General features: G+C 33.7%; 1 protein-coding gene across 1 annotated transcript in view; it reads right to left on the reverse strand.

The window, feature by feature from the left end:
- LOC128983579 (nucleoplasmin-like protein ANO39) overlaps nucleotides 1–21,987 on the reverse strand; it is an 87,915-nt gene that overhangs the window by 65,571 nt on the left and 357 nt on the right. The gene's annotated exons all lie outside the window — the stretch shown is intronic.

Below are 21,987 nucleotides of genomic sequence, written 5' to 3' on the forward strand. Positions count from 1 at the left end.
TCTAGCTTGACTAACAGGTCAAAAGAGTTAAATTGTATATTCTGTTCAGAAGCTCACAAAAGTGCAGATTGCCTTCAGGCAAAGAAAATGGATTTCAGTAAAAAAAGACAAATTGTTTTGGATAAAAAAGCTTGTTTTACATGTCTATTTCAGGGACATACATCTAAATTCTGTAGAAGGCCTTTAAAATGTAGTATTTGTTACCGCAAACACCCTACTTTGATGTGTAATAAGGATCAAGGATTGCAAGAACAATCAAAAAAGTGCACCGGTAATGAGGTCAAAGATCTATCTAACTTAGGACAACAAACAAAATCACAGATTTATCTGCAGACATTGAGGGTCAATCTGATCCATGAAGGTTTGATTCGTCCTGTTAGAGCCTTAATTGATACAGGTTCGATGAGATCTTATATTCTTGAGTCCACAGCATCTGAAATTGGTATGTATCCCGAGGGACAAGAGAGTTTAACTCATTCACTTTTTGGAGGTGTTAAGACGGATGTTGTTTCACATAACACGTTTAAAATCATTCTTGCCAATAGGAATAATGAATATAAGTGTAGGTTCAAGGTTTTAGATCAACCTCTTATAAGTGAAAATATCCCTAGTATTAGGAGAGGTCCAGAACTTAAGGAAATAGAAGCTGCTAACATTGTTCTTTCGGATGTGGCTGAATCAGATGCAAAAATTGAAGTATTAATTGGTGCAGATGTTGCTGGTAAGTTGTTCACAGGTAACAAAGTTCAGCTGAATAGTGGACTTGTAGCAATGGAAACCTTTCTAGGCTGGACATTAATGGGTCGCTTATCTAGTGTTGTGGAAACTGATAACAGTAAGACAGAATGCAATACATCATGTGTTAGTATGTTTTCTTTTAGTGATCCTTCTGAGGATATTTCGATGTTCAGGAAAATAGAGACACTTGGTATTACTGATCCCGTTGAACAAGAGTCAAAAGAAGAGCTGCACGAGATGACACCAGAACATTTTAAGAATACGGTGAAGAGTGATAACAAAGAAGTTCATCATGAAGTGTGTTTGGTTGAGGATTGTAACATACATCCTAATAACTTGGAACTGTCAAAGAAACTACTTCAATCAAGAACCGATAAGACCACAAATTGTGGTCATTTCAATAAGTATCAACAAGTTTTTAGAAGTTGGCAGAATGAAGGATTCATCGAATCAGTTCCCAGTAACGAGGTAGATCACATCAAGCAGCTCATACCACATAGAACAGTTCTCAAGGACAGTGCGACTACACCAGTGAGACCCGTATTTGGTGCTTCAGCACACGTTAAAGGGTGGGTGGGAGTCCAACAATCAACATGCTCCGAAGAGAGTTTTGAAGAAAACTAGTTTGAACTATGAAGAAATGTCAAGTAAATTAAGCGAATTTGAAAGTGTTTTCAATGTTCAACCACTTACTAACATGTCAGATGATCTGAATGAATTGAGTCCCATTACTCCATCAATGTTTTTGAAAGATATAAGCGATGTGAGACAACCCGACTTAGACGCTATTGAGGAGATCAATTTACCGAAGAAAGCTGTATACAGAAAGAAAATAAGAGAAGGACTGAAGTCAAGATTCAGAATCGAGTATCTTGGTAAATTATCACACCATAATAATGTCAAAAGTTGCCGAGAACCTGAAGTGGGGGAAATAGTACTCATAGGTAATGACTTTGACAAGCGGATAAACTGGGTGATTGCCAGAATCATAGAAGTAATGAAAGGAAGAGATGGAATTGTACGCACAGTAAGATTGAAGACACCAACCAATGAATTGATTCGCTCAGTACAACGTTTATACCCATTGGAAATAAACTCTAATGAAGAGAGAAAAGTAGTTACAAGAAGAAGTACACGATCCAAAGTACAAGTTAATCAACCATAAGTTAATTAACTTGGGTGGGAGGATGTTATATATGCTGTGTTGGTTTAACCTATAGTCAATGGTTAAACTTACTGGTTTTAAATTACCAGCTGTGGTCAATGTTAATATTGTATGCTTACTAATAATTAAAACACATGTTATTAATTTAAAGGAGAGATTGTAAACTAATGTGTTGAGTTTTATGTTGGCTTATAAAGAAGATGTTAGTCAAAATGGTTCAAATAAATTATTGTCACTACTTTCACTAAGTACTCTTGTTTTTGTCAGTTTATTCGTAACAGTTCAAGTTGAACAATAAGCAAATGATATAAATAGTAATACAAAAATAACTTGAAGAACATGAGCTGTTAGTCAAAATGGTTCAAATAAATTATTGTCACTACTTTCACTAAGTACTCTTGTTTTTGTCAGTTTATTCGTAACAGTTCAAGTTGAACAATAAGCAAATGATATAAATAGTAATACAAAAATAACTTGAAGAACATGAGCTAGTGATTGACCACCGTCAACACTAGTTATTTAATCAATGTGGTTATTTAGAGTTAAACGTTAAAAATATACAAATTTGAAAAGTAGCACAGTTAAATAATTTCCACATTCTATAACGTAACTAAAAAGTCCTATTTATAATCTTAGGGTAACGTTATCCCTGGTTTTATATAGTAGGTACATTGCAGAATTGACTGGCAAATAAGTAATCCAAATGTTAACATTGCGTACTGGCTTGATGATAAATCACGGTCAGCTGTATTGAAGTAAACAAAAATCTGCAATAAATGGCTTCTAAAGCTATTCTTATGGAGAAAATTTTACGTTATATCTCATTTTCTGGTATCTTTATGGGAATTCTGCTATTTTTCCCGAGTCCCTGGGGTCAAGACCTTTAATTTAAGACCCCTCCCACTTTTCTGCGACTTTCCAGACGTCCACAATTTTCTGGTAAAAATTTTGTCTTACAGAATTATATAGGCCTATAAGGATTTGTGATCAAAAATCTATATATATATATAATACGTGAAGCCGTTTTTTGTTAACGCAACTCCTCCCTTATTTGTAGACCAATTTTAACCCTCCGAGTGTCATGCGTCGCTGCAGCGACGCGTAACGCACTTTGTATAGTGTCGTGCGTCGCTACAGCGACTCGCGAACACTGTTTACGGCGAAGGCTCTATGACTAACTGAATCGGACTGTACTGGATTGAGTTAGGTATCGTTCTTTCCGTAATATTCTAAGCTTTCTCCAGAGGTCTGTCTCTAAGCACTATTCATTTTAGTTCCGAAAATATTGTAGCAGACAGCTGACTGAGCTGACGTGCGTGTATTTGTAAACAGCTAGGTTACCCTCGGACCGATGACTGATGTGTTTTATTACATTTATCATTGTTTTAGTGTTAAAAATCAAAAGTAGTGATATACGTGGTGCATTATAAGAAGATTTAAGTGGTTTTGAAGTGCTGGTTGATGATCCTGAAGAAGTAGGTAGTGATATTGATGTAAATTATCAGCCAGATTCCTAGCTATGGTTGGGCTATGCATTCTTAGCTAAGGGTCAATCCATTTAAAATCACCCAGGTCATGTTGCTCAACATTTTTTATTTGCCTAATTTTTTTATTATGGGTTCCCTATGGGTAGACAATCACAAAACACCATTTGAAAAAAATTTACAAACCATAGTTTTTTTTTGGCGGCCATTTTAAAATGGCGGTTTTGCCGATTTTAGTAAAATACAAGGTTTGCGGAAAGTTTAATTGCCAAGCTATTTTTTAAGATATCAGAAAAATTCAAAAACCATTGTCTTCAGCATAAAATGAACTTCAAGTTAACATTATATTAATGTTTCTTTTATGTAAAATAGTCAATCAAACTTGTTCTGCAAAATATCGGATGAAACTCATCAATCGTCAATCTTTAAGACCTTAAAGATTTATGAAGGGAAAGAGACTCAGTACTAAAACTTTATTTCTGTGTTGAATACTAATGTAACTACCTGCTGAAGAAGTTTTACCCCTGAGAATGCTCTCCTTTTTTTTCTATAGCTTTTTAAAAATGGCCGAAAGCCGTAAAATGTCAATTTTCGGGGGTTAATAACTAAAATGGGACTGAATGAAAACAAGTGAAAACCTCACATAATGTTCTTTATACAAATAAGAATATCTCACAAAAAAATTATGACTGAGACCTAACTACATTTAGAGTTATACAGCATTGAATTTCAGATAAAAACGCTACCCTCTTTCTAGCACGAGCGGTGCCAAGATAGCAGTTGAAATACAATTGACATTGTTCAAGTTATTTTTAAACCATCATATGAGTTTACAAAACATAATCAAACATTTTTAATATTGAATAAAAATATTTAGTGAGAATAATAAGTTAAGAATTATAATTCTTCAACTTAACTTACCGTTAACATTGTTGTACTTCACTTGCGTATAGTTTACTAGTATAGACACAATAATGTTTTTCTGTACATTTAGATTTAAAACATTGGTTTCAATTACTTGTTAACTGCAATTTTCATCAGTAAATTAAATAAAGATGATATTTCATTACATAGTTTATCATCTATGTTATGTGTCCTACCAGACACAGTTGTTAGTTCTAGTGGAGTCACCTTTCGCACTATTTTCTTAGCAGGCACCCAGGCAGTGTCATTTTTGGAAAGTTGGAATGCAGTTTTGGGTCCAGGAGGGTGAAAGAAATGCACCAATACATCATTATTGACTTCACTTTTGTCTTCGATTTTACCAAGCCACCACTTGTCATCATAGATACAGGCAACATAGTCATTACTCGTAAAAGATGATACATTTGTGAAAAGTATCGAAGTTTGATGATCGTCAAAGTTTGAACCTGCAGAAGTAACAAAACATCTAATTTGATTGTCACTGATGGGGACGTATCTGTGATAGCTTCTTGTTCCTTTCACTGGTAAACAGCATTCGAATCTCTCAGTAAGTTTTGTTTCCATTTGCTTGATTTCAGCTGAAGAAACAAATATATATTGAACTCCTGTAATATTCTCTCGGCAATATTTGAACATATCTTCTGGGGTCAGGATATGTTCAGTGTAAGGTCTTTGAAGTGAAGCTCGTGTAACTTCTCGTTTAGTGGTTCCACCAATACCATCGCAAGAATTCTTCCCATGTGATGAGGCAAAGAAATTCCATTCTGCTTTTAAACCAAAATCATTTTCGTGTTGGCAGACATTGATGAAGTTTTTCTTGTTCTTGTACTGGCTGCTTGCCCCATCGCTGAAGTAAATTACCATTTCAACATTAGGTATTATCTTCTTTATCTCCCTGATTAGATGATGTTGAAATGTGTGCACAGTCGTGGTATTGTGATCAAGACTGTCACTGATTACACAAATAGATTTGCAACTTAATTTGCCTTGTTTTATATAGTAGATTACAAAGGGATGGAGAGTTGCTTGAGTATTAGTCCAGTGAAAACTTTGAATTTCATCCTGTACGGTAAATGTATAGTTTTCAGCAAAGTCACCGATAACCAAACAACGAGTTTCTGTCAGGTTTTCTTTTGTCATCTTGAAATGTTGAGCTTGAGCTTTTGAGATAAAGTGATGGGATTTTAAAAGCACAAGCTTATCAACAAGAGAATTTAAAAATTCCTCGCTGGGCATTACCTGTGTTATCAGCTCAGCTCTATCGGTTTGTACCCACTGTTTAAAAACTACTTCGTCAGGCAAGGTGTCAAGTTCATTTTTTTAAGGCATCAAGTAGGGTATTTGGTCCAGGACATTTTTCACAGGAGTCGAGCATACATTTTTCATTCTCAATGTCACAAACCATGAATGATATAAGGTCTTTATAATTGGCATTCAGCTTTGCTCCTTCGATCATAAGCTTTGCGTTTTGGTGGTGCTTACAAACACACACACTATGTGTACCTGATGAACCTGGAAGTACGCACCACTTTGGTCGCAGAGCGCAAAACATAGAGCGACCAATCTTGTGATCAGGGTTTTTCTGTTTATAGAGGCTGTAGAGCTCATTCAGTGAGAAAAGAATTAACCTTTTCTGCTTATGCACCCTAACATTGTCAATTATAGTAGAAACACTCTCTTTCTTACCAGGACATAAGCGACTATGTTCATCATCCTCGTAAAATTCTTTTACACAATTTTTTACAACTTCGCTTATTTTTTTCCCTCCTTTTCTTTTTGATAGATGTGGTAAGATACCTTGGTCCTTTGTCATCTGCCTTGTTAACTTAACCATATATTCAGAAGCACCAAATTCATCAATTATCTTTTGTTTCGACCATGATCTTGGCAAGAGACTAATTATCTTAATTTTATCATCTTTACTAGAAACCTTGAATTTTTCTTTCAGTTTGGTTATTAATATTTCATACTCACTTTGTATATTTTCTGTAGTACTTTGTCTTGGGGCTTCTAAATCTTCATGGAAAGATTCTTCCAATTTCCTCTTAACTGCACTTGCAATTTTATCAGTTTTTTTTTTTGTAAAGCTGACAGTCGCTGTTCTGTGTTAAGCTTACTTATTTTACACAATGGAGATAATTCCAAAGTTTCACAAATTGATTCAACTTTATACAGAGGGTTATCCTCAACTAATTCAAAAGGCTGAGGATGAAATTCAGGGTCATTTTCAACAAGATCCACCTCTTCTTCAACAGGTTTCTCAACAAATATTTTTGATGCACATGTTGGACAAAGAGCTTGTCCAGGAATCAGGTCGATGTCTACATTTTTATTCTTGGAAAGGTGATCCATAAGTATTTTACGCAAACCATTTTTAACTGGTTTTTTGTGGCAACCAAATGGATCACAACATTTTTTCCCAAAAATGTGGTTGTATTTGTCTAAATATTTATCTTTATGGTAGTGACAAATATTAGTAATTTCTTTAGAGATTCTTAATTTTAGCAAACATTGTTCTTCATCTGGCAAGTCACTCACCCTAATTAATTCTTGAGGCACTTCTTTCTTGTAATGTTGTTTATGACACTGTTCACTTATTAGTTCACCCACAAAACAACTCATATTTAATGTTATTAATGATAAGGCGAATCACTATAGAGCATTGGCAATCCAAATTTTTAACAACACTGACAGAACATGATCACTAGTCAAAGAACTATCAACAACTGAGCTCCACCTATGTCTAAGCAATGAATGTGAGGGTGGGGGTTTCATGTCACAACTTGCAGAGACATGTTGGTACAGGAAGGCTGTATAGACTGTTTAAGTTGTCTAGACCTTACAATCCCTGCAAAACTCATTGACTTGTTGGAACATGATATTAATTATAAAATATTATTGAGTTAATAAAGTATTATTAGTTAGGCCTACTAACCTATATTTTTTACATAATGTTTTTATAAAATGTATTTAAATTATATTTTGGAACATAAATTAACATTTATAATTATTTTTACAGTAAAACAGATAGGCCTATAATGTTTATTTTTCCTTAAAATAGGTTATATGTGCTAAGTGCTATTTTATGGTTATGAGTATTGTTTGATTGGAGAGGAACACCGTGTTTTTTATGGTTTTAAATAATTTTTATTTTAAATCATAATTTTACATTAATATGATGAATATAATGTTTTAAGTGTTAAATATAAGTTAATTGTCAAAGTAATGACTTCTTGACTTCTTAAAAAAGCAGTCGTTCGCAAAGTTGGCAATGCACGCGCGAGGAAAAAGGTAGCATTTTTATCTGAAATTCAATGCTGTATATCTCTAAATGTATTTAAGTCTCAGTCATAATTTTTTTGTTGGATGTTCATATTTGTATAAAGAACATTTTGTAAGGTTTTCACTTGTTTTCATTCAGTCCCTTTTTAGTTATTACCCCCCAAAAATTGACATTTTACGGCTTTTGGCCATTTTTGAAAAGGTATAGAAAAAAAAGGAGAGCATTCTCAGGGCTAAAACTTCTTCAGCAGGTAGTTACATTAGTATTCAACACAGAAATAAAGTTTTAGTACTGAGTCTCTTTCCCTTCATAAATCTTTAAGGTCTTAAAGATTGACGATTGATGAGTTTCATCCGATATTTTGCAGAACAAGTTTGACTGACTATTTTACATAAAAGAAACATTAATATAATGTTAACTTGAAGTTCATTTTATGCTGAAGACAATGGTTTTTGAATTTTTCTGATATCTTAAAAAATAGCTTGGCAATTAAACTTTCCGCAAACCTTGTATTTTACTAAAATCGGCAAAACCGCCATTTTAAAATGGCCGCCAAAAAAAACTATGGCTTGTACATTTTTTTCAAATGGTGTTTTGTGATTGTCTACCTATAGGGAACCCATAATAAAAAAATTAGGCAAATAAAAAATGTTGAGCAACAAATTTTATTTTTATTGGGTGATTTGAAATGGATTGACCCCTAAACGCTATGTACTGAAATCTGTTTTTTGCCCATAACTTATTTATTTGCAAATCTACTTCCTTATATTATTATATATTTGTAATCCTCATAAAATTTAGAACAAAGTGGCTATTTTCAAATATTTATAGGCCTATAATTTATACAATTTCATTGAGCGCAAACTTATTTTTTTTTTTAATTTTCGAAATTATACATTTTTTTTACCTAAAAAATTTTTTTTTTAAAAATCTTCCTTATGTTTTATATATAATATTGAAGCCCAAGATTTTCCAAACAAAATGGTATATAGAACAGTATAATTAACATTGTTTTTAAGCTTCTCAGATCAGTTTTAATAAAATCTTGCAAATGAGCAAAAAATAGGCTGACATTAAGGCCAAAACACGTGACACTCGGAGGGTTAACGTTTAAGGTGTCAAAAGATTCGTCTCAATATGTAGTTTTGCAATAAGGTTTTAGAATTTAAAAAATCCTACTCTTAAGGGCGTAAGACCTTCTCAAAGGTCGGGTTTTACCCTTAAGAAATACATAGAACAAATTTAAAAACAAAAAACAGCTGTTTATAAAAAAGGGAGTAAATATTAATGTTTGTAATTTTCAGTAGGTAGGTTAAGACGAAGTTAAACAGTTTATCAGTTTTGTTGGAAGAACAGAAAATGCCTCAAGTTCAAAGAAGAAATATTGAAAACAGGAGGAGGAGACAATTAATAATAAGATATCTTAAATGCGTATGAGGAGAGTAGAAAAAGAACCATCCATCCAGATACAAATTCACTTGGTGAAATGAATAATATTTGCCAGTTCTGCAGTCAACTTACTTTGGAAGTGAAAAAATATACGTAGCACATAGTGTTGTCACGGTGGTAAAGTTAACTTGCCTAATGTCAGATCAAATGAATGCATACAAGAAATGTATACTTCTGACACTGACAGATCGAGATATTTCAAAAAATTTAGTACAAACTATATTTATGCCTTGACTTTGATAAGTTCAAGTAGTAAGATAATACCAAATCTTGGCGGACATAATGTTTTTATTGTAAACTTGTATTACTCGCTCTACTTCAATTGAGAAAAATCGCAAAATGGATTGTTTACTTCTAGGTTATATTGCCATGCCAGTTGCTCTGACAAACTTATACAGTTTTTTTACTGAATTCGCCAACACAATCCAGACATTTCAAGTCAAAAATAAGAAGTTTCAAAAACCCATTTACTATTGAAATTTTTAGTGGCAATATTGGACCAAACATAAGTGAAGGAATTAGTGTTTATGTATTCAACGATCGAGTAGTTACGGTCAAGTTTGTTTATTTTTATGATCCAGGAAAGGCAAATAATATACGCTGTTCAAAAAGATAAAATGAAAATTGCCATCAAAATCTTATAGCTACAAGAGTTCTTGAACCTATTTTGACAAATGAATCCATACTTTCAAAACTTTAGGACAGGTATTAAGAGAAACTAAACTCCACAGAACAATGAGAGAACGTTCTGATGCGGGGCATATACTTTGACTGACAGATTACACGTTAAAATATGTTAACCAACTTTCAATGGTGTTGCTGCTTTAGCCTATTCAAAGCAGATTATGACCGTGCAATTGGTATTTCAGAGTTTGTAGGTAAAAAAATGGAGCACATGAAATGGTTGATATCACCCCACTTTTCAGGATTCTCTACGGAGGAAATTTGTTTGATTAGGGGGATGTCTCAAACCAAATAAATAAAATGACCCAACTCAAATTACTTTACACAGGTTATCAGGAAGGCAACAGTTTTCTTCAATTCTCAATAGGCCTACTGGAAAAACATTTTTGCAGCATGTTAACTTGAATTGTAACAGATCATTTACCATTCATTAGAAGTTATCAGTTAAAACTGAGAGCAGAAATAATGTAGGTGAGCCTTGACGACGCAAATCGAGATATTTAAAATTAGTTTCTAACAAGTGTTTAAACAACTTTAAGATGTAACTAGAATTACTCGAATTTAAGCATAGCGTTTTCCTCGACTTTATGTTTCATACTATGCGGCTCATTGAGCCGCACGGGTTCTCTAGTAGGATAAAAAGTCAGTAAATTTGTGTGGCCTATAACAGCTGATCAGTTGTTTTATTTACATTTTTGCTCATGTGAAAACAAGCTATTCTATTACCGGTACTTATATTTGTTATTTTTATTTAGAATAATATTATTTGCTTTAAAAAGTATGGTTTTATGATATTGATTTATTAAACACCTCTGAACTAGAAGATTTCACAGTTGATCAACCGACAAATGAACCCGATGAAGAATCAGGTAGGTCTACATGACCTTAACTTGCTACTCGAGATCCACGGGTTAGGGTTTACCCTCCCGAACCAGAAATTGACGTAAGAACAGAGTTTAGAGCAAGGCAAACAGAGCCTAAGGACTTATATCCCAGAAATAGTCCTCCACTAGATTATCTTTCCCTATTTTTGACCGCTCCTTTTTGGCAATTGTTAGCCAGAGAAACTAACTTTTAAGCGAAAGAGTTATCGCTGCAAAGCATGATACACTGAGAACAAAATCATGTTTGAGGAAATGGACAATATGTCACTGTTAACGAATTGAAAAAATCTTTGCAATTCGAATAAACATGGGCCTAACAGTGAAAAATAATGTCAGACTGAGACACTACTGGGACACAAGGAGCTGACAATGCTGTCCATTTTATGGCAAGCAAATTACAGTTATTGGTTCTTTTTTGCACACGACCTCAGCTCGAGATGTTCCTAGAGAAGACCCTATTCCTAACCATGATCCGTGGTTGAAAGTGAGATCGCTCTTAAGCCGCGTTTACACCGGAGTTTGAAACACGAGTTGCAAACAGATATTGCAAACATCTCCAAAACCGCACATTTTTAGACGAAACATTTCGCTGTTGCAAACAGTTTTTCAGTGTTTGCAACAGAAATTTTTGTTTCCACTTGAAGTCGGTAAAGATCAAAGGGAGTTGCAAACTCTCTGTTTGCAACACTAGTTTCGGTCACTATGAGCCGTTGAAACACGAAACAGAAACATTTCTCCGCCATCCCCTACGCTACCACCTCCACTCTCACTCACGTGATCACTCGCACCACCCTGTGTCCTTATTCAGTGTTAAGTTAATCGGGAAAATGCTGTTTGACTGTCAATAAATTAACACTAACCTCAAATGACAAGGTCATCTAATTTAAAAATAACAATAACGTCTCATGTGAATTAAAAGGGTTATAATTAACTCCTTGCAATCTTTAAAAAAGTATAATAATTTTAATTTGATGATTTATACAATGACCGATGTTCACCCAGCATCGTCTCGGCCTACGTTTCTTTGACAACACGACACACGCCGCCGCGGCTAAAATGTCATCCTCGACACTTGACATCCGCGGAAGGACTGATCCGAAGAACCAGAACGAGGCGAGTCATAATCAAGGTCGAAGTTATTTCAAACAATTTCATGAAACATGGAAACAAATCATGAAATAAAAATTGCAAACATTTATTTGAAACTACTGTTTGCAACTGCTGTTTGCAATAAAAGTTTGCAACTTTTTGTTTGAAACTCCGGTGTAAACGCGGCTTTATACCATGTCAATTCAAGGTTTAAGAGACACTTCATTGCTTCGCAAGATGTCTGTATAGACAAAAGTCTTACAGGGTGTCTACTACATTCTGGATAAAAAAATCATGGACAATTCCCGTACATTTAAGGACACTTTGTCGTAACCTTGGTCGGTGTGGTTACTGAATAATTTTCCTGATTTGTCAAACTGTATTAATCTTGTTCTTAACTGTAGTTGTACCAGAGAGAAAAGTAAATATTAATAGACAAGAGTTAAATTTCAAAATAGAAATTTATTGAAAGTAAACAAACGTATACTTTAGTTTAAGCTTTAAATAGTGTAACAGAGAAATGCAATCATTGTCTTTTGCCTGTTAGGTACCTGACAAATAAGAATCTCCCCTTGCGAAAGTAGGCCTAACTTAAACAGTTTCCATCTCACTAAGTTTAGTTTTTTTACTGTTTTTGACAAAAACTTTGATTTCTTATTAAAAGTAGGCCTACCAGTAATAAATGTACTACGTTCGAGCAACTGTTCAGCAAGTGGAATTTTCGTATATAGAAATTGTCCGTGTATAGATGGTGACCTTTGTCTAATAGGTTTCCTTTTGTCATCACCTCCATCACCACTCGTTCAGTGAACAATTTATCTGAATTGTCAGGATCTGCAGGTAGGTAGTCTTTGCTACTATAGATTTCAATATATGTAATGCATAACTTGTGTTACTGTCGCATACTTTGAACTTTTTTATAGGTACCGTACTGCTTGTGCTTCTTATTGGATAAATATTATATAAAAGCGCAGCGATTCTTCCAACCTATAACAGGGTGTCACCAACCAGGAAAACCGGGAATTGAACTTAATTTTTTACTGGCCATGAAATGTACAGGAATTGTCCTTAAATGTCAGACTATGTTCTTCAATTTTTAATGGGCCATAATTTTATTGCTAGTTGGTTAGGAGCACATAAAAAGAAATCAGATGTTTGTTTACATTTTCATAATTTATAAATAGAGTAATTATGCCCCATTAGCTGTCTTAAACCCATTAATATTTTATCACACCGATCAAGTGTCAAGTCAAGTACTTCCAAGAACTGTTGACTCAGTAGCTAGCTCATAAAAGTTGTATCACTTTTATTCCTTTACAACTTCTTTATTTATTACTAGGGTACGGTAATTATTATTAGATCAACCTATTTTATCATGAAAATAGTTTTGTATAGGCCTAATGGCTGTTAAATTTCACTTGTTACTTGTACTTTCATCTTGAAGATTCTTATTTTGTAAGTTAAACCCTTTTTTATGGATATTTTATCTTTCAATTGACAAAACCACAAGCATTGTTGTTTGCATACATTTTTTATCACTAGTCCCTACTTGGTTTCAAATTATGTCATTGCATTTTCTGTATTGTATATCTGTCTTATATTGTTGGCGGTTCAGGTTTCAATGTTTTTTGTATCCCATATTTATTGTGTTATATGCTATGAGCAATCTAAGAAAGCTTGATGACTTTCGCCTCTTTACTCCCAATAACCGTTTTTTAGGGAAACGGAGGTGGACTCGCCCACCAAGGACTCAATGTTAACAGGTCTTGACAAAAGTACTGATCTAGGCCTAGGACTAGTGAGGGTGCTTTGTTTAGTGATGGCCTATCTACAGGCCCAACTCTCAAAACTGTTTTTGTTAATGCACGGCACAATGTCTTAGGACAAAATTTAATATGGTAGCCTACAAATGTTTGTTGGTGAAAACAAAACCCAGATACTGTGTCTGTCGGAACATTGGTTGGCTGAAAATGAGCTTGACTTTAATCATGAAATAGGACATTTACGTCTTGAGTGCGCAATGTCGGACCTTACACATTCATGGGGGTGTAGCAATCTATGCTGAACCTGAATTAAAGGCTGTACCTATTGATCTTAAAACTTTTAATGTGGAATTTGACCTGGAGGTTGTTGGCTTGCGGCTTTCTCACCCTATTAACAGTGCTAGGCCTGCTCTAGTTCTACCGGTCTATAGATCAGACAATGGTGACTTTGAAAATTTTTTAACCTTCCTGGAAGACTGTTTGAATTTTATTAAGTTATGCGTTTTTATCATGACTCATATTTATATGTCGGTGGTGATTTTAATGTCCCTCTCAACCGTAACACCCCACAACAGAGGCAACTCACGTATCTCATGAGGAGTTACAGACTAGCCTAGGCCTATATTGGAAGTGTCTCGAGCCAACAAGAGGACCCAACTGTCTTGATTCCGTTGCATCTAACCGCTGTGACTGGGAGGCTAGAGCTTGTGTTGTTGACCCATTGGTGGCGGATCATTTAGCTGTGGTACCTACTGGATGTTGTTGGCTGCTCGGTGAGTATCACTTCTATTCTACCTTGGCTTAACGATTATGAGTTTAAGTTCCGTAAACTCGACTAAGATAGCTTTAAATAGGCCTATGTAGCTGCTTCATTGGCTAAAGAAAATTGGAATGGCATTGATGGCAACCAATATACAATAGGCCTATGTTAAGTTATATCATACTTTACAACAATTCTATAGGAACAATGTGATTTTAACCCTAGCAGTGGCCAATGTTAGAAGTGGGGAATGGCCAACCCATTTTGGCGATTTTGCAGACCTTTTTTTGAAAATTCGTAAAAATTCAACCGTACAAGTAAACCTAGCCAACCTCATATTCATTTTGTTCGGAAAGAACAGGAGAATCTAGAAATAGTAATATCATAATGATTTAGATAGTGTACTTTATCGGTTAAGTGAAAAAAATAAAAAAATTTGAATTTGTTTTTTTGAAATTTCAAAAGCGGCCTCGTTATTTTTTTTTCTACGGATTTTTATGGGAAATTCATTATATACATTTTGTAGACAATCTAATTCCCTACATAGAAATATATAACATGTTAGGAAAATATTTTTTTTTATAAGTTTTTGGGGCGAAATATAATGACAAACGGAGAACCGAAAAAATTGAAAACCGTACAGTGTTAGTTTATGTTGTAAAAAGTTGTATAATATATGTGTATACTAATAATGATATATACATGTTTGTAAAGCTAATGAAGTAAGGAATCAAAAAAAGTCATAAAGTTTATGGTAAAAATAATTTTTTACCTATAAACATACGCATTTAAAATAATGTTTTTATATTTTAGCGATTTCTCGAGAAAAAAAATTCACAGTATTTAGTATAGGCCTACAACTTTTGTACCAAATTTTTTTACTTCAAACCAACATAATAATCTTGTAGTGTATTCAATTACCTACATAAAAATTTATAAACATGTTAGAAATATTTTTTTTTTGTAGGTAGGACCTACGTAATATGGACATAATAACCGCAAAACCACAAATAAGTGTAAACTATAGCCTACAGTGTTTGTGTTGTGAAACATTATGTAGGCTGATGATATGTAGCCTACATATTTGTAAAGCTAATGAAGTAAGGAATCCAAAAAAGTCATAAGTATGATGGTAAAAAGTTATTTTCACCTATGATTATGTATCAATTTGAGAACGTTTTGAATTTTTTGCGCATTTCGAGAAAATGGAGTGTACAGTATTTAGTAGCCTATAAAAATTTTTTACCCAATTTTTTACACCCAAACCAATATAAACATGTTGTAGTGTATTCATTTACCTTTATAAAAATGTATAACACCTTGGGTAAATCATTATATAGCATATATAGCACCTCTCGAATGTCAGAATCGTCATTTTTGGACATGATGCTAACAAAATACAGTATTTAGTATAGGCTATAACTTTTTTAGAAAGTTTTTTACCCCCAAACCATTATAAACATGTTGTAGTGTATTCATTTACCTTTATAAAAATGTATAACACCTTGGGTATATAATTATATAGCATATATAGCATGGCGAACTAAGGTCCGTTTCGTACAATAATCTCTGAATGTCAGAATCGTCATTTTAGGACATGATGCTAACAAAATACAACCTTTTATGAACACTATTTCACACAATTCAGTAATATTTAATGCATGAAGATTACTGTTATCCACACACACAAACTTCACTAACACTAACACTACGAACTAATAACGTATTTAGTAATAAATCGTGGATAACACGAGAACGAACACTAGGGCCTATTACCGGCAACAACACAAACAAACAATGGCGAATACAAGACAGCTGACAGACTGTAGCAGTAACGACTCACTTCCGTCGTCTACATGCGAGCATACAGAAATAACCCTGAGTGCAGGGCTGCCACTCTCTGAATCTATATTTCTTCCTCTTCAAAATGACATACTATATGACTAGTAATAATAAATTACACTGTATGTAATTCGTATTTTCCACATCGTCACCTGACAACCATTGGCCATTTGTTAAAAATTTCGAAAACAGCTGTTTTCATAAAATCGTACCGGTTGTGCAATCAATATTTTGTTCTAAATATTACTACCACAATGAAGATAAAATCAATGGCTATTCAGTGGTACCACCCGCAACATCCCACGACGAAAATTATCCGAGCAGGGTAATGCCAAACAAGACGTGTTTTGCCAGTTCCCAAGTGTCGGCTGCAAAAGTCGTGCCGCGCCAAAAATTCATTTGATTACTAATTGCCGTGACATTGTTAAATACCTGCTACAGGGTTTGTTTATGTAATAAAATGTAAGTTCAGAATGTGGTCTTTCGAATGGTATATATATTATTTTCATCTGAGTTGATTATACATGTTTTATTTACCGCCAAAAAAATGTCGGCCCACATCGTCACCAGACGACTATGGCCATTCTAAGCATCAACGTCAGATCGTCACCAGACGACGATCGGCCACTGCTAGGGTTAATAAAAACTTGCAAAAAGACCAAAAATGGCCCGGCACTCCACAGTACATAGGCTAGGTCTAGGCTACATGGCAGCCGGAAGGTTAATTTTTTTTCTTTTTTTAGGCCTAAAACTTATATTTGAATATCATTTCAATATTCAAATATTTGAAATATCAACAACGCGATATTATGTACTTTTTTGATGTCTACTTACAGTATTTTTCACGCTGAATCCAAAAATGCAATCAGTTTTTGTCGGAGAGATTCCTAAATGATCGTAAAACGAAGGTCAACATTACGAATCTAAGGTTAATTGAGGTATACTGATGGCAATATGGCGTGGTCTGGACGGGTCCGTATGTGGACTGAGTACTGACTGAGTGAGGAGGAGAGCAAACAGCTGTTTGTATTCGACGTAATGTGGAATGAAATCAATTCATTTCGAAACCAGATATAATCAGTTCTTATTAAGGCATGTGAGGAAGGTAGGTCGGGTTTTATGCGGATTCGTGACTGTATTAAGTGTTTTGAAGTGAGGTTAGATTAGGAAGGTAAAGGTTAGGTTATAATGAACCGACTCATTAATTTATGCTACTTCCAAACTGTTTTTGCACAATTAAATAGTGGTTGAAACACAATGAAACAACGATATTTTTATTTCATTGTGTTTCACCCACTAGCCTATTTCAATTGTGCAAAAACAGTCTGGAAGTTGCATAAATTAATGAGTCGGTTCATTATAACCTAACCTTTAACTTACCTAATCTAACATCACTTCAAAGGACTTAATACAGTCACGAATCCGCATAAAGTCCGACCTATCTTCCTCGCATGCCTTTTCTGACATAAAATGTGATTTAAACATTACTATTAAGGTTGGGTTGGGTTGGGTTAGGTTAGGTTCGATTAGATTAGATTATGTAACTTCATTTATTAGTTGCTGATACATAAAATTATGCACTGTGGCACGTTTTCACTTTTAGACACAATGGGATTATGTACTATGGGATTATGAACTACTAGGTGAAACCCGTCGAAATCGACGGTTATTTTCAAGGATTACGCTAATTCATCTAACTGCGATAAATTGAGTGGAATTGTACATATTTTGAGCATTTAGCATTGTTTTAAGATTAATAAGTGTAAAAACAGTAATGATAGTTACCAAATATGGTTGATCATTCAATGAATAAAATATCTCCCATACTGTACGTCATCGGAGTTATTAGTATATTATCTGGTATCTCATCGTTTGGATTAAACTTTAAATAGTATTAAAATCGTATTGGTGGATCTTTTGTAATCATACACATTCACAAACACTTCCGTGATTTCATCAGTGTATTGCAGATTAGTCTATGATTTTATTTGAAAAAATATCTGTTTGTTGGGAAGACACGTTCTAACTTCAAAGGGAGATATCCATTACAGTGTAAGTACTTCTGTGCTATTGAATAACCCTCTATCCCGGTTTGAGAAATTTGTTGTGGGGTTACTGTTAAAGCTGGAATTCCTTGACATGGGGGATGTCAGTTAGTTGTCTCAGCTATATCAATTATATAAAGTTGTCATTATAATCTCTCTACGAAATGTGAGGTGTAGTGGAATATACTTGAAGTGAAGTTGGCTTTTATTCTTAAACTGTTAGGGGCCTCCTCATTTATATGCGGCTTCATTGACAACAAATAATGCAAATGACATAGCAATGGGACATTTCAAAAAAGCAAAAATACTGTAAATTTGCTGTTACGTAAATATTGACGTTTACATGCATTGTTAATCAACGTATCTTATAAAGGATGATGACCTTTCTGTCATGACAGTAGCTGCTTAAATATTATTTACTCATTGGGCCATATTTACAGCCAAAATGTTGTGTTATTTTCAATAACATATGGGTAAGTTACATAGATTTTTTTTTGCTGCTGATCAGTGCAATTTAAGAATATATATTTTGGAGATAAATTAAATGGTTTTTGTTGCAGAGTAGCGCTAGTAAACATGCACAACCCTTTTCGTTAGTCTAATAACATTCAAATGCTCTCTAAGAATTCAAGTTCTTATTTGTATAGGTACATATCTATATTATGTTTTCACTAAGCTGAATGAATACATCGAAGTAACCTCTCTGAAATGTCTGCAGTATATTGCAGTTTTCCAGCTTAATGAATTTATTTATCATGCAAATATTTCTACATAAATATTGTAAAATGTTTTATCCAGTTGCTGTAAACTACTATTAAATTAACAAAATATGGAAACGGCTCAAATAGGCACCGTGCCCTTCTGCACTTGTAGGCTATTATTTTGTATTGTATTACGCAATTTAATATTTTTCCAATGATTGAAAACATGTATGACAATAATCTCATGAACCTATGATGATCTGCCTAGAACAATATGATAAAAATAAAGACAAAAATTGTGAAAAGGGCAGTCCCCAACCCGTAAAATAGATTATAAGGTCAATAAGAAATAATTTTAAGAGTTACTGTGATAAAAGGATTTTTAATGATTTCGTCATGGTATATATTGCAAAACATAACATGATACAGAAAAAATTAATTTTAAAATCAGAAAATAACATTGCAAATGCTTCTTTTGGACAATTCAGTAACTCCCAATTAATGTGTCTTGTTTAAAATACAATTTACAAATGAACAGCTGTTTCATTAAAAAGTATTATCCACATGGCCAAAATGTAAACAAATCTGTAGAGGGATCTTTAAAGGCTTCTGGGGCAGAGCCCTAAGGGAATTTACTTCGTTTTTCTTTTGATAACCCATCTACAGACCAAGAACTTTCTTTTGACACCCCTACCAAGTTTCTACGCCCAGCCGTTCTCTCAAATTAGTGGAGAAAAAGTTTCCAATTAAATTTTTAGATGCCCCCATTTTATTCTTATGGGAGAAAATCCAACTTTGATGGAAGATCCTGCCCAAACTAATAAAGATATCAAAAAACGAAAAACACTTTGCAAAACTACAGATCAGGGCAATTCTTTTGACATTTTAATCATCAAAATCGGTCCAAAAATGAGGGAGAAGTTCTGTTCACAAAAATCGGCTTAGCGTATTACTTACGGTATATATATATAGATGGCACGTTCATTAACAGACGTTGAGGCATTAGTCAATGGTTCAGGATTGGAATGAGGACGATGATCATGTCGGCAGTGGCCTTGCTTCTATTACTGATATTTTACGTGAATAAATTTTATTTTGTTCTATAATTTATGTTGATGTGATTAATAGTTTATGTATCGTAGTTGAGTTATTGTATTTTCTAAACACCACCAAAGTCCATTTTCTTTTAAAAATCTAGTTACCGGTATTGCATATTGTAACTATGATTTTGCTCTCATGGCGTCGTGTGTGGTTTTGTCTGTTAGTATCGAATGTAAACAACTGACAGCTGTTTCCACTCCACAATCCTTCCTCCCCTTTAAGTGTTAGTCGCCACTAGAACTTGGACTCGTCCATACCACAAATATGTGAATATTACAACAAAACTGAAGCTTAATATTAATTATTTGACTGTACGGTCATTTAGGAATCTCTCCGACAAAAACTGATTGCATTTTTGGATTCAGCGTGAAAAATACTGTAAGCAGACATAAAAAAAGTACATAATATCGCGTTGTAGACATAGGGTAGAGTGGGGGAATTGGGACCCGGGGGTAATTGGGAGCTATTTTTTAAAATTTTTAAATTTTGTATTATTTATTTTTTTAACAAAATTGTAAATACGTTAAAGTTTAGGCATTCTAAAGGGGTTTCATCAAAAATTATTGGATAATTGTAATCTTGTGTTTAATGTATAAAAAAAAATAAAAAAAATTAAGCCGTGTTTTTTCCCGAATGTTAAACATATGGCAAAACTTCAGCGTGGTAGTATTTCGAGCTATTTTTTATATATTATATGAATTAATAACCATACCAAAATGTATTTTTTGACACATTTAAGGTTTAAGCAATAGTTTGTTAGGGCTTTAAAATTTTTAAAATATTATAAATTAATTTTATAAATTTAAAAAAAAATGGGTCCCAATTACCCCGGTGTGGGGAAATGGGACCCATATTTTTCTATCCCACATATAATTAATATTAATATTATAATTAATCCCACATATAATTAATCAATAATTAAATGTGGCTGCAGTGGTGATTATCATGTATTATGTGTAAAAACAGAATTTTGAAGTAGGTCCCAATTACCCCAGCATGGAGTAATAGGGAACCAGTCTCATCGCGTGGTTACATCGGTTTGGAATCACAGATGTACAGAAAGGTGAAAAATTTATTTTACAACCACTTGATAAAAAAATAGGGCCTAAAAGAGTGAGCTAAGCCCATAATTGGCCTGTTTTAACTTATAATTGGACTGATAACAACCATTTATTAGAAATTATTTCGGCTGAAAAAGCAAAATTCCGGAAAGTTTGCATATGACCAGAGAAGAAGTTCGACATGGGAAGAAGTTTTTCCCATTTTATTTAGAAAAAAGTGTAATGTTTTGGAAAAAATAGTTTGAACCGTTCTGTCCTAAAAAAAAAATTTTTTCAATAAAAGTATGTTGCATTTTGTTTATTATGTTTTCATTTTCAGAACCCTATTACCCCCACAAATTAATATTAGGTGCTTATGGGTTTATAAGCATAGGTTATATCGTTTATAAGCAATTACCCCATGTGGGGTAATTGGGTTCCAAATTAATATTTATTTTTTTTTTTCATAGTAAAATGTATTTAAAAAAATGAAAAACAATGTGATAAGAAGACAAATTACAGTTGGAAACCTTGTGCAGGCTCATATTTTGATTTTTTCTGTCAATAAAAATATAATTGAAAAAAATAAAAACATGGGTCCCAATTCCCCCACTCTACCCTAACTTACCAAATAATTACCGACAATTTAATTTAGAGTAAAATTATATTTAGGCCTATTATAGTTACTATGATTTTTATATAGGCCTATGACATGAATTTTTCTTTATAAGTCCGCAAAACCGCCAAAAAATGGTGAAGGGTCAAAATAGGCCTAGAGAACCGTGGGAGGGATAAGTTAAATCTCTTCACTTAAGTTTATGTACCGTACCTATAAGTTAGCATACAGAAATATGATACTTGATTCTATAAAATAAGATAAAAAAAGCTATCTCAAAACCGTTCTAAAATTTCGAAACACAGGTCTTAACCTAGGCTAACCCCTAAACCCCATGTTCCCGCCTAATTTTATACTTAAGAGGCTGGTTTAAGTATCAGGTAAATTAAACTGAGTCATCTTTGTTTACTGTGATTGCA

The sequence above is a fragment of the Macrosteles quadrilineatus genome, unplaced genomic scaffold (genome assembly GCF_028750875.1).
Source record: "Macrosteles quadrilineatus isolate MER2022 unplaced genomic scaffold, UCM_ALF_1.0 Scaffold_1__1_contigs__length_201487025, whole genome shotgun sequence".
Lineage (NCBI taxonomy): Eukaryota > Metazoa > Arthropoda > Insecta > Hemiptera > Cicadellidae > Macrosteles > Macrosteles quadrilineatus.